Source organism: Pholcus phalangioides, unplaced genomic scaffold (genome assembly GCF_987345545.1).
Source record: "Pholcus phalangioides strain wild (caught in Gottingen) unplaced genomic scaffold, Ppha-v1.0 ptg000014l_1, whole genome shotgun sequence".
NCBI classification, from domain to species: domain Eukaryota; kingdom Metazoa; phylum Arthropoda; class Arachnida; order Araneae; family Pholcidae; genus Pholcus; species Pholcus phalangioides.
In genome coordinates this window covers 8,214,320-8,226,460 of record NW_028301607.1, presented here as the reverse complement: position 1 = coordinate 8,226,460, position 12,141 = coordinate 8,214,320, and the positions used below count along the sequence as shown (strand labels likewise).

At 39.2% G+C, this 12,141-nt stretch overlaps 1 protein-coding gene across 3 annotated transcripts in view; it reads right to left on the bottom strand.

The window, feature by feature from the left end:
- The window catches only part of LOC149078078 (uncharacterized), a 15,419-nt gene extending 3,278 nt beyond the window's left edge, over positions 1-12,141 (bottom strand). The window contains exon 1 of one of the 3 annotated variants that reach the window (XM_089241672.1): positions 11,968-12,141. The gene's annotated coding sequence lies outside the window, so the exon portion shown is untranslated. Of the gene's footprint in view, positions 1-8,073; positions 8,202-11,962 lie in introns of those variants that run through there. The other 2 variants (XM_089241673.1, XM_089241671.1) reach the window with 2 other exon arrangements.

Genomic DNA, 12,141 nt, shown 5'->3' with positions numbered 1-12,141 from the left:
TTTTGATGGTCTGGGGGAAGGGGCTGCGAACACCCCCCCCCCCACCCACGAACGTCTCTGATCCCACCAATATGCGTTAGGAGGTGGAGGGCAGAGCTGACGAAATTTTTGCTGACAAGTGGGGGGGGGGGCGGGGACGGTGTCAAAAATTTGTTGACGTAATACTTGAACGGCCACTTAAGTCTATTGTCCTGTCACTTTGGTTCTCCTCCGAAAATTTTTTTCGAAATTCTTCTTCCAAATGAAATCTGCCATTGCTCATAAATCGTTTTCTTCTTCACATTCTTTGCTCGTAATGTTATACTAAGAAATGATACCTAACAAAACAAACTAGAATTTGAAATCTACGGTCAAATTCTCAAAATCCGAGAAACGACAGTGAAATTGAACATAAACTCCCGCTCTCCAATTTAGCAATAAAGTATAGAAAAACTGATGTATGCGTCAATTCCAACTTTTTAGTAAACAAGGCAATCTGGAATTTGTCAACTTCTGCTATACACAATAGTCCAAGATAACACCCTCTCTCCTCGTAAATACTTTTCTGTCTAAGAGCGAGACCCCCCTGGACTTTATCCTCCGAAAGGTGATGTACTAATAAGACACCGTACTTAGCTGGAAGTAACAGTTTACATATTTGAATAATTCCTTCAAAAAATCATATTACAAGATTTGATCACGTAGGCCCTCTATGGACTCGAGCTATGTGTACAGATGGCCCTGGTTCTATGCGATTCTAAAAGAAGTCACACTTTCACACTCCGCCACATTTCACTTAAAAGCTCGATTTCTTTGGATCCAAATGTATTTTATCACAAATGTCTGTGGCCCTCTCCCCTCAGTCAAGACCCCCTTTCATTTGATTTTCACCCATGCCCCTTAGAATCTCTTAGTCTATCGTTTGGTAGAAGATTGTTGATTTTTTTATGGACCTTTCTCTCCGCAGAGAGTAAGAAGGCAGGCCTACATAAGGATATTGTACTTACATAACAACAACTCACAAACATGAGATTGTGAGTTGTTGTTTGAGGAGATACGGGGGGGAGGGGCATTGCGTCAAAGGTGGAGTCGACTGATCTAATGTATATATGAATTGATATCATCATCATCGTGTCCCCTCCAGCAATAATGACCGTGCCTCCCCCCCCCCCAGACTTCCAACAAGACCACCAGTTGAGAAACACTGAACCACCTCCTAAAATGCCCAGACCAGTGGTTCCCAGACTGTGTTCCACGGAGCATTCTTGGATTTTTTTGTTGTTCCGTGATGATATTCATGGTTGAACGGCAGAACTTTTTCTACAAAACCTCAATATGTTCAAATGAACATGGAAAAAAAAGAGCGATGGAATAGATTTTCATCGCTCTTTTTTTCAACTTAAAAAGTTGATTTCAATTCAACTTAAAAAGACACTACGTTGGCGTTTCTCTGAACACAGACTATCTCTAATTCCTTCTCTTTCAATTTTCGTGCCTGAATATATATTCAGGCAGACCTACATAATGCTATTGTACTTACATAACAACAACTCACAAACATGGGCGGAGATACGGGGGAGGGCATTGCCCCCCAGCGTCAAAGGTGGAGTCGACAATGTAAATATGTATGTATGAATTGATATCACCATCATAGTGCGCCATACTGTTTATGTTCAACGTCAAGGGAATTTCGATTCATGTCGTGAGAGGGCACAGCCCCCCCCACCCCTTTCCCCCATGTGTAGTAGTCTCTGCTCTTAATATACATATTTATTATCATAAATCATTGTGCCAGATCTTATCCGTATTCAACTGAGGTCCCTGCGTGGCCCCTACGGGGGTGGGGGGGGGGGGCTGACAGAGCTCGAGCCCAGGGCCCGAGATTATTCATATCATTTATGTTTTTCACACTACAGGCTGTTTGCACAGCGGATATCTCTGCAACCGTTGGCTTTAGAAACATACTTTCAATTACAAAAAGTTTTCTAACGATCTGCAGTTACTTAAAATATCAAAAATTCTTTGAGGGGTCGTATACATGAAAAAAATAAGGAAATTAACTTTCTATACAGCCCCCGAAAACTCAAAAACCCAATTAGAAAATTATCGATCGGTCTCTCTTCTAAGGCAAAAAAAAAAAAAAAATCCACTTTTCTAACTGCAATATTCACTGAGATATTGGAATTCGTAAAACGGAGGAAAGTTGGGAGAAAACAGCTTTGAAAATGCAGGTGAAAGGGTTTTTGTCGCATTTAGAGTTGTTTTTTTTTTCTCAAATTTTTCGAATTTGAATATCTCAGTGAATATTGCAGTTGGAAAAGTGGATTTTTTTTGTAGGTATCAGGGAAGACAACTTTCTAATTTGATTTTTGAGCACACGGGGACTGTATAAAAAGTTAATTCTCATTTTTTTCCATACATACGACCTCTCAAACAAATTTTGATATTTTAAGCAACTGAACGTCGTTTGAAAACTTTTTGTAATTGAAAGTACGTTTCTATAAAGCCAACGCGCGGTTGCAGAGATATACGTTGCGCAAACAATTTGGGAGAAAGTCTGTCTTACTTCATCATAGATGGGTCCGTGAAGTCAGGGACGGGCTTAGTTATTTGGCGGCCCGGTGCAAAAAAAAAATAAATAAAATAATCGCGGCCCCTCTAAACAAGGATTTTCCAATAGGGTGTCCACTCCAGGGTGTCTATAGGCACTCTGGTGCCCGAGAACGACTGTAAAACTCCTTCGTAGTCATAAAAAAATGTCATTTGGCAATAAATATGGACATGGTGTCGCTTCCCATTAAAAAAATTGCAAGTGCGCCGCAGGCACTTGAAGATTTGGGGCTCTCAGGGATAGAAAACCAATTATCTACCTAAGAGTCAAAACCCTCAACCTTACAGTCAAAACGTAATCAAAACATTTTTATCCCCTTTTGCGGCCCCAAAAAGTTTCCGGCCGCACCCTTCGCACCTGCCCGAGTCCTGCCCTGAGTGAAGTCTTACCTGGGAGCCCAACAAAGATCTCGTCTTATGGGGGGCTATGCTGCAGGATGGGCAACAGTCGTTGGGACTCAAGAGGTTGGAGCCCTGTCATCCTATTGGAGGTACATTCACGAATCAAGAGCTTTTATTGTAACCATCGCCAGAGCTCCTGTGCAAGAACTCTGGCATGTGCTTTAAATAATCATGAAAATGTTGGAATTAAACATGAAGCTAATCATTGAATTATAGGGTGTTTATTTGAGTTGTCGTTTTTTTACACTATAAACTCAATATTGAGGAGGCTCCACTAAAGATCTCAGTCTTGGGGGCATGATGTGCACAGAGATGCTCGCGGGGAAAGGGAAATGTGCCCCCAACTTTGTTTCCTTCCAGATGGGGGCATAATGTTTTTTATTTTGCCTGCATTGACCTGTTTCGTTGCGCATAGATTCTCAAAATGACGTATACAATACAGGGAAATTTCTTTCTTCGCAGCAAAAAATCTCCACATATGTACTCAAGCATTCTAATTGCGGAATGCGAGGAATACTTCGCCGAGACCTGCCCTCAGGGCAATTTCAACGGCTTACAGATGGCCTGGCAGGCTGTGCATTCTAATTCTTACTCATTTCCAGATTCTAAACGTACATATGGTTATAAACTTATTAACCATGAAAAAAATGATGGCATTCTTAGTTACTTTTGTCCATAATACAAACGGATAAAAGTAAAATTTCATCAGTGACGCCTTTCAGAAAACAACTACACAGTACTATACTAAAAAACCGCTAAAAAACATCATTAAACTAGATTTTTTTCTGCCATCTATCGAGTGAAAAACACAACTGATATGATTCAAACTTGGTTTTCAATTTATGCATTTTATGAAAAAAATAAATATATTGTAATATTAATAAATACTTTATAAACAATAATATTAATTAAATTATTGTTTTTGCTCCAAAACTTTAACAGTTACTATTTATATACAGTAAAATTATATCTATAATTTCCCTACAACATGTTGCATATAATTATAATCGAAAAGCGTATCAAACAATTTTTTCGATTATAATTACGCTTTGTATATTTAACTTATATTATTTTACTTTGCACAAATATCAACTATTAAAATTTCGCAGCTAATTAATTAATACAATCTAAATTATTAACTAAAAAGTATATATAAATACATATTATAGTGTTTTTTTATGCGCACATGATCTTATATTAATTCTATTTTGAATCATTTACAGTTGTGTTTTTTATTTGATAGATGACAGAAAGAGTTATAGTTAAATGATGTTTTTCAATATGTGGCCGTGAAATACATACTGTACAGTATAGTTCTTTTCTAAAAGGGGTATTTCAGCAGATAAAATTTTATTTTTACCCGTTTGATGGTCATGGACAAAAGTAACTAAGAAAGTCATCATTTTTTCATGATTTCTTCTTTGAAAGCTCTTCGGGATCCGGGATTTTTTAGGGTTCCATGGCATTTGAACACGCGGAACCCCTAAAAAGCCGTCAGGGAACACCAAATGGAAACCCGTGCATTAAAACAGTGGTGCGCAAACAGTGGGTCATTTGTACCCCCCCCCCCCCTTCTTCAGGGCTGGGCTAGACCGCCCATTGGACTAGCCCAATGCCGTGAATTTGAGGACTGAGTGGCCAAGAGAATTAGTAAAATGGGGGAAAGGCGGAAAAATTTGCGTAGCTTACACGCAGTAAATCCTTAAAATCCACCTTTGCCCATAGAAGGGGGGGGGGGGTTGTCTAGGCCACCGAGTGACCAAATAAGTGACCTAGAGCGTTTGCAAGCATGTGAGTGAACAAAGAGAGTGCGAGCTCGTGAGTGACCTAGAGAGTGTGTGTGCAAGCATATGTGATTGACCAAAAGAGCGATCTAGAGGAAGGGGCGGCTCTTGTGCTCAATGAACACACTGGGCACCAAATCCGAGATGGGGGGGGGGGACTCGGGCAGAGAGCGCTAAAAATAGTTTACGCATGGGTGGAGATTTTTCTCGAGCCACCCCGCCCCGTCTAGAGAGTTAGGGACCAGGTCAGCGACGGACCAAAAGAGTGATCTAGCGTGTGTGAAGTATGTAGGGCCGCAAATAGATATTTTGTCCCCCGGGGCAAGCTAGCATTTTGACGCCCCTTGTAAGGGTGAATTCGGCGCCCCCTTCTGGTTCAGCGCCCGGGGCACCGGACCCGTCTGCCCCCCACTAGTTGCGGCCCTGGAAGTATGTGAGTGTCCAAAACAGTGTGCAAGCATTTGAATGACCAAAAGTGACTTAAGCCCGTTTACATGGGCAATATATATCGAGAATCTTCACCAATGACTGCTCTCCGTTTCGTCCCTTACGAAGGAAAAAAGACGTCAAGCGGGTGCTAGAACCCCCAATGCTATCGCAATATTTGCACGTGATAAGAAACAGGTTTTAAATCCGCTTTTTTCTATTTCCCATGTAAACGAGGATTTAGAGACAGGATATTTATAGAGGTGGAGGGGAGGGGGCAAGAGAATTATTGTAGTATAGGGAGGTGAATTCGAAGAATGAGGGGTCTAGAAAATCCGACTCCAAAAGAAGAAAAGCAGCAAAATTCCTGTAGCCAGAGGCGGATTTAACACGCGGGCGCGCGCCCAGGCCCCATCTTTTAAAGGGCCCCGAAAAACCCAAACTTCACAATTTTTCTAATTTAAGGGGCCCAATATTTTCTTCTGCGCCTGGGACCTCGACCGACTTTAATCTGAGGCCGTGTCTGCCTATATACGACATAATTAGAGGCGGATCTATGGTTTTGTCACCTGCTGGCCAGACAACATTTGCTGCCCATCCAGGGCCGTCTTAAGAGTATCATGGGTCCAGGAACAATTGATTTTTCAGAGGCCCTACCTGGAAAATTTTTGAAAATTTCAATTAGTTGCCATTTTTATGAGGCCCTCTTCTCTTGCGGCCCCCGGGTGAGCCGATGCGTTAAGACGGCACTGCACCCATCTCCTATTTTTATCGGAATTTTTGGACGATTCATTCCTCAAATTTGTGGCCCTGGGCTATAAGCCTGCTGAGGCTTCGCCCCAGCCTAATTCTTTTGATCATTGACAGGTTTGCACATTGACTTGGTGACTCTTTTTGTCACTTAGTGACCTGGTCCTTCCCCCCCCCCCAGGTCATTCACATGCTTACACAAGCTGAAGGTTATTGTTTTGGTCACCCACAGACCTACAACCCAGGACCGTAATTAGGCAGGATCTACCGGGGACACTGCCCCAGGGCCCCCGAGTTGAATTGGGCCTCCCAAAACATGTACTCACTATGCATAATAATAACCCTTTCGGGGGGGGGGAAGGCTGCCCCGGGGCCCCGAGAAGGCATGCTACGACCCTGTTATAATTCCTACCTCGCTAAGTCTTTGCTTTCACATGCTTTAAAGATGTCTATGTCGCCACTCTTTTGGTCGTTCACGGACCTTGCCCGTTGCGTCTAAGTCATTCCAATGCTTGCAAACTCCCTAGACTCTAAACGGACATAATCCTTTATCTCTTTAGGAAAGCTCGGATTCAATGCTTAGGCGTCGGAGCTTATGGACTGAGGCCATTTGAACACCCCCGACCCAGACCATTCCTGAGCGCGGTGCAAGAATTGGAATTTAGGCCCCTTCTGCCCCCTCTTCCAAGTGGGCCCTGTGCGGGAGCACCTGACTAGTTTACCTAGTTTTCTTCTTTGAAAGCTCTTCGGGATCCGGGATTTTTTAGGGTTCCGTGGCGTTTGAACACGCGGAACCCCTAAAAAGCTGTCAGGGAACACCAAATGGAAACCCGTGCATTAAAACAGTGGTGCGCAAACAGTGCGTCATTTGTACCCCCCCCAACAACTTTTGTAAGAGGGCTGAGTTCCCCCCCCCCAATAGTTTCTGAAAAAACAATGCAGTGTACCCTCCACCTCCTGCGTACGCGTTTGAGTCCCGTATATACGGGACGGCCAGCAACTTTCAGCCCCACCCCCTATGTTTTCTTGGTTTCGGCGCCTGTGATTCAGTGTCGTCTTAACGCACGGCCTCACACGGAGGTTTCAAAAGGGGGGGGGGGGCCCTCACAAAAATGAAATCCGATTGAAATTTTCGAGAGTAAGCATGTAAATTTGCAGGTAAGTTGCAGCGGATTTTGGTCGGTCGTGTTCCCGGGCGCCATTGGGGCCCTTAGATTTAAAAAAAAGTGTTAAGGTAGGGATTTCAGCCCCCCCCCCTTGCGCGCCCGTCATCAAATCCACCCCTAAAAATGCATTAGAGGGGGGAGCATAGTGGAACTATAGCCCTGGGTGGCGAATTTTAGGAATGTGTGGTCAATTAGTAGAACGAAAGAAGGGCGGCGTACAGGTGGAGGAGACCCTGTTTAACCCTTTTATTGATTCTGAATTTTCATTAATTGGTTTCAATGATTCTGAATTTTCATTATTTCCTTTCAATGATTTTAAAACCCTTCAGAAAGGAAAAATCGAAGCGCCCCCCCCCCCGAGAAAATTCTGCGTACGCCTATGCCACCAACAGATATTTTTAGCCAGGTACGGCCTCAGAAAAATTACAAGGCCCCGAGGGCTCAATATGCTCAAAGGACGGTCCCGGGTGGATTTATGGTCTGGGGCCGTTCAAGTATTACGTAAGCAAATTTTTAGCCATTTTTGGCCCCCTCCTTGTCAGCTCTGCCCCTCTGAATCCTAACTCATATTTTCATAAAGGGTGGTTGATGACGTAAGCATTAGCCAAACCCCCCCCCTCTTCCCTTGTCATCAAAAGTGAGGAAATCGGAACCCCCCCCCCCCATCGATGATGACGTAATACTTGAACGGCCCTTTTCCCTCACCTGTATGCCGCCCTTCTTTCATTCTACTAATTCACCCACTCATTCCTCAAATTCCCCAGGGCTATAGTTCCACTAGGCTCCCCTCCCCATGTAATGCATTTTTAGAAAAACAAATTTTGCACGTGCTACAATAAATAATTCAACTCGAATATTGTAAACAACCTCCCCTTGCATTTGAAATACAAATAGTATTATAATAATATGTACTGTACACAAATACCTGTACATAAGTATAAGAAGAGAACACTTACTTGACGGTTGTATCACTAAAAATGCGACCTTAAACCCCGATTATTATCATAAAAGCCTATTCGAAAATGGCTGAAAAAAAGAGAAGTTATAATCGCCGTCCTCTTACGTTACTGTCACAATGGGGACCTTCCCGCGTACAGGGAGAAAAAAAAAATATATATATATGCAGCGGGCCTCCCGATTGGATGATGGTAGTTCCGGTACACGTGACGTTATTGGCTGTTGTACTGCGTAACTCGCGGCCGTACCCATTGTCTTGGGCGGTCCCCCATCCACAGGAATTTCTTTCATCGATTCTGAATTTTGCAGTGTTTATTATGAATTTTCAATAGTTCTGAGATTGTTTCTTCCATTGGATATGAATTTTCATAAATTTAATTTATTTGTGAATTTTCGATTTTTTGTTGGATTAAATTCTCGAACGTGATTTTCATTCATTTTCTGTTAGTTCTGAATTTTTTTTAGAATTTTGGAACTACTTCTTTCATTAACTTTGAAATTTCTTTGCTGTGAAATCATTTCTTTATGTTGAGATTTTATTGCTCGAGGGCAATTTATTTTAAGATAGTTCTGAATTTTTCATTAATTTCTTTCGTTAAATCCGGATTTTCATTAATTTCTTTTGTTTATCTTCAATTTTCATTAATTTCTTTTGTTTATCTTCAATTTCCATTAATTTCTTTCAGAGATTCTGAATTTTTATTGATTCTGAATTTTAATTTTCTTTCAGAGATTCTGAATTTTCATTTTCTTTCAGAGATTCTGAATTTCCATTAATTTCTTTCAGAGATTCTGAATTTCCATTAATTTCTTTCAGAGATTCTGAATTTCCATTAATTTCTTTCAGAGATTCTGAATTTCCATTAATTTCTTTCAGAGATTCTGAATTTCCATTAATTTCTTTCAGACATTCTGAATTTCCATTAATTTCTTTCAGAGATTCTGAATTTCCATTAATTTCTTTCAGAGATTCTGAATTTCCATTAATTTCTTTCAGAGATTCTGAATTTCCATTAATTTCTTTCAGAGATTCTGAATTTCCATTAATTTATTTCAATGATTCCGAATTTTCACTGATTCTGAATTTCCATTAATTTCTTTCAGAGATTCTGAATTTCCATTAATTTCTTTCAGAGATTCTGAATTTCCATTAATTTCTTTCACTGATTCTGAATTTCCATTAATTTCTTTCAGAGATTCTAAATTTCCATTAATTTCTTTCAGAGATTCTGAATTTCCATTAATTTCTTTCAGAGATTCTGAATTTCCATTAATTTATTTCAATGATTCCGAATTTTCACTGATTCTGAATTTCCATTAATTTCTTTCAGAGATTCTGAATTTCCATTAATTTATTTCAATGATTCCGAATTTTCACTGATTCTGAATTTCCATTAATTTCTTTCAGAGATTCTGAATTTCCATTAATTTATTTCAATGATTCCGAATTTTCACTGATTCTGAATTTAAAACAATTTCTTTCGTTTATTCTGAATTTTCATTATTTTCTTTCATTGATTCTGAATTTTCATTAATTTCTTTCATTGATTCCGAATTTTCATTAATTTCTTTCATTGATTCTGAATTTTCATTAATTTCTTTCATTGATTCTGAATTTTCATTAATTTCTTTCATTGATTCTGAATTTTCATTAATTTCTTTCATTGATTCTGAATTTTCATTAATTTCTTTCATTGATTCTGAACTTCCGTGAATTCTGAGGTAATTTTCTTTTATTAATTCTCAAATTTCATTATAGCACTGAAATGATATATTTCCATATAATTCTGAATTTTTATTGATTTTTTTCCGTGTGTTCTGAATTTTCGTTGATATTCTGAATTACTTCTTCCATTAATTTCGAATTAATTTCTTTCAGTAATTTCAATTTCTTTTATAAGTTTTGAAATTTCATGCGTCGACAAATATGCTAGATGAATATCCATGTATTTATAGTCATAATTACCATAACATATAATTAACAATCCGTGAAATTGTATTCATTGATTACAGTAAAGAAAAAAAAAATAAGTTGGCTTCGTTCAAAATACAGGACATATTTTCTATCAGATATTCAGGACGGCCGAAATTGGGGTTATTATGGTAAATGTGATTAATACGGCTATCATACATTATAACCGGTTATTGTGCGTACTTACCAAGCGTTTAAGTAAGTTTGATAAGTTCCCAAGGTTTATCAGTTTTACTAGCGATTATGCATAATACCCAAGCGTCGCGTCGATGGTAAACATGATAAATCTTGGTATATGATATACTATACAATGATAATTCATGCATGTATTGTATCATTATATCGGGGGTACGATAATAAGATTTGTTATCGTTATATCGGGGTCCGACTATATTCATCACACGTACTAGACCCATTTGGAATTTTTTTCATATTTATAAAGTTCACTAATTACACTAAGGTGTTATACATAATCACAGAAAAAGGCGGAAAATTGCAACTATTTATCAAATTCGCCAACGACACTTGGTTATTACGCATAATCACCGGTAGACCGGTATTACACTATAAAAGTTTGATAAAATCCCTTTCATAAAACTTAAAAAATCCAACTATTAAAGCTTATAGGTTACGTTCGAGCAAATACAACCGATAAGCTTATTGATTAAATTTTTCATATTTTATAAAAGGATAATGTAATCCTGGCCGTAAAAAGTGATAAATTTATCAAACTTACCAAGACGATTGGTATAAGCATGCATATAATAAACCGATTTATCAAATTCACAGTGACGTGGTCATCCTTAGTTGTGCGTTAACTTTAACAAATTCTTCAAGCATTCAAAACAGCTAATCAAACACACAATTAAACAAACAATTCTTTTTTTTTTCGATCAAGCCGGGATTACACAATAAAAGTTTGATAAAAGTTCTTTTATATAACTTGCAAAATGCAACCAATAACATCAGCAGTTGCATTTTTTCGGATGTAACCGACATGCTTATTGATTGGAATTTTCAAGTTTTATAAAAAGAGCTTTTGTAAAGCTTTTATATTGTAATCCCCGCCTTAGGTAACGATTCTGGTTGTGATCAGATAGCATCCATTATAACAGCGGTTCTCAACCGGTGCTCCGCGGCGTGCAATGTGCACTTTCCAGGGCCAAAATAAAATAAATCAGTAAATTTGATAGATAAATATAAAAATTATATACAAAAAGAACTTCTCTACCTAATATTGAAAAGGGCTCCGTGAGTCAAAAAAGGTTGAGAACCGAACATGGGATATTATGGGACACCCTGTGTTATCCCATAAATTTGGAGAGATTTTAGGAAACAAATCAACAAATACAGTATAGCGCGACTGATCGGATTGTGACACAAGGGGGGCGAAAACGAAAACATCCACCGATAGGTGGCACTATTTGGCGTCACGTTAACAAAATACAGGGTGTCCCATAAATTCGTAAACAGTTTAAAAACTTGAAGGAATTGATTGGTATATTGGAATGCGATTGCGGAAAAATTACTCTCACACAAAAGGGCGTATTTTTTGAAACAGAAAAAAAAAAAAAAGATTTGGTTTACATTTTTGTCGGTACAGAAGTCCCCTTTCTTTGATCTCTTCTGTGTCCGAAACGATCGTAAAGGTATTCGCGGCGGAGGTGAGACAACCTCACCAATATTGCTTTATCCGCCAATTTCCATAATCACAATGAAAACCTTATGTAAGCTGCAGTAACAGGAAAATGAGCGCGTTAATCGTACACCCTGCAATTTATAGGGCTCTGATTAGTTTTTGGGCAGCGCTCTCTTCCGACAGAAATAATATACAGTTACAGAATCATTTAGGGTAACTGCGAATTACATGCATTTAAGCCTATAGAAATCTGGATTCTTCTTAAAATCATAAATACTTTACTATGAGTTGGTGGCCCGCGGGCTTCGTGGGCAATTTGACCCGTGAGTTCTGAAAAGTTGGAGACCCCTGTAATAAAAAAACAAAGAATTTAGATTCCAAATTAAATTTCACAGAATGCAGGTCGGATCCGGCCGGAAGGAGCTCCTTCTCCTAAGCATTCCAGCTACGAAGTGA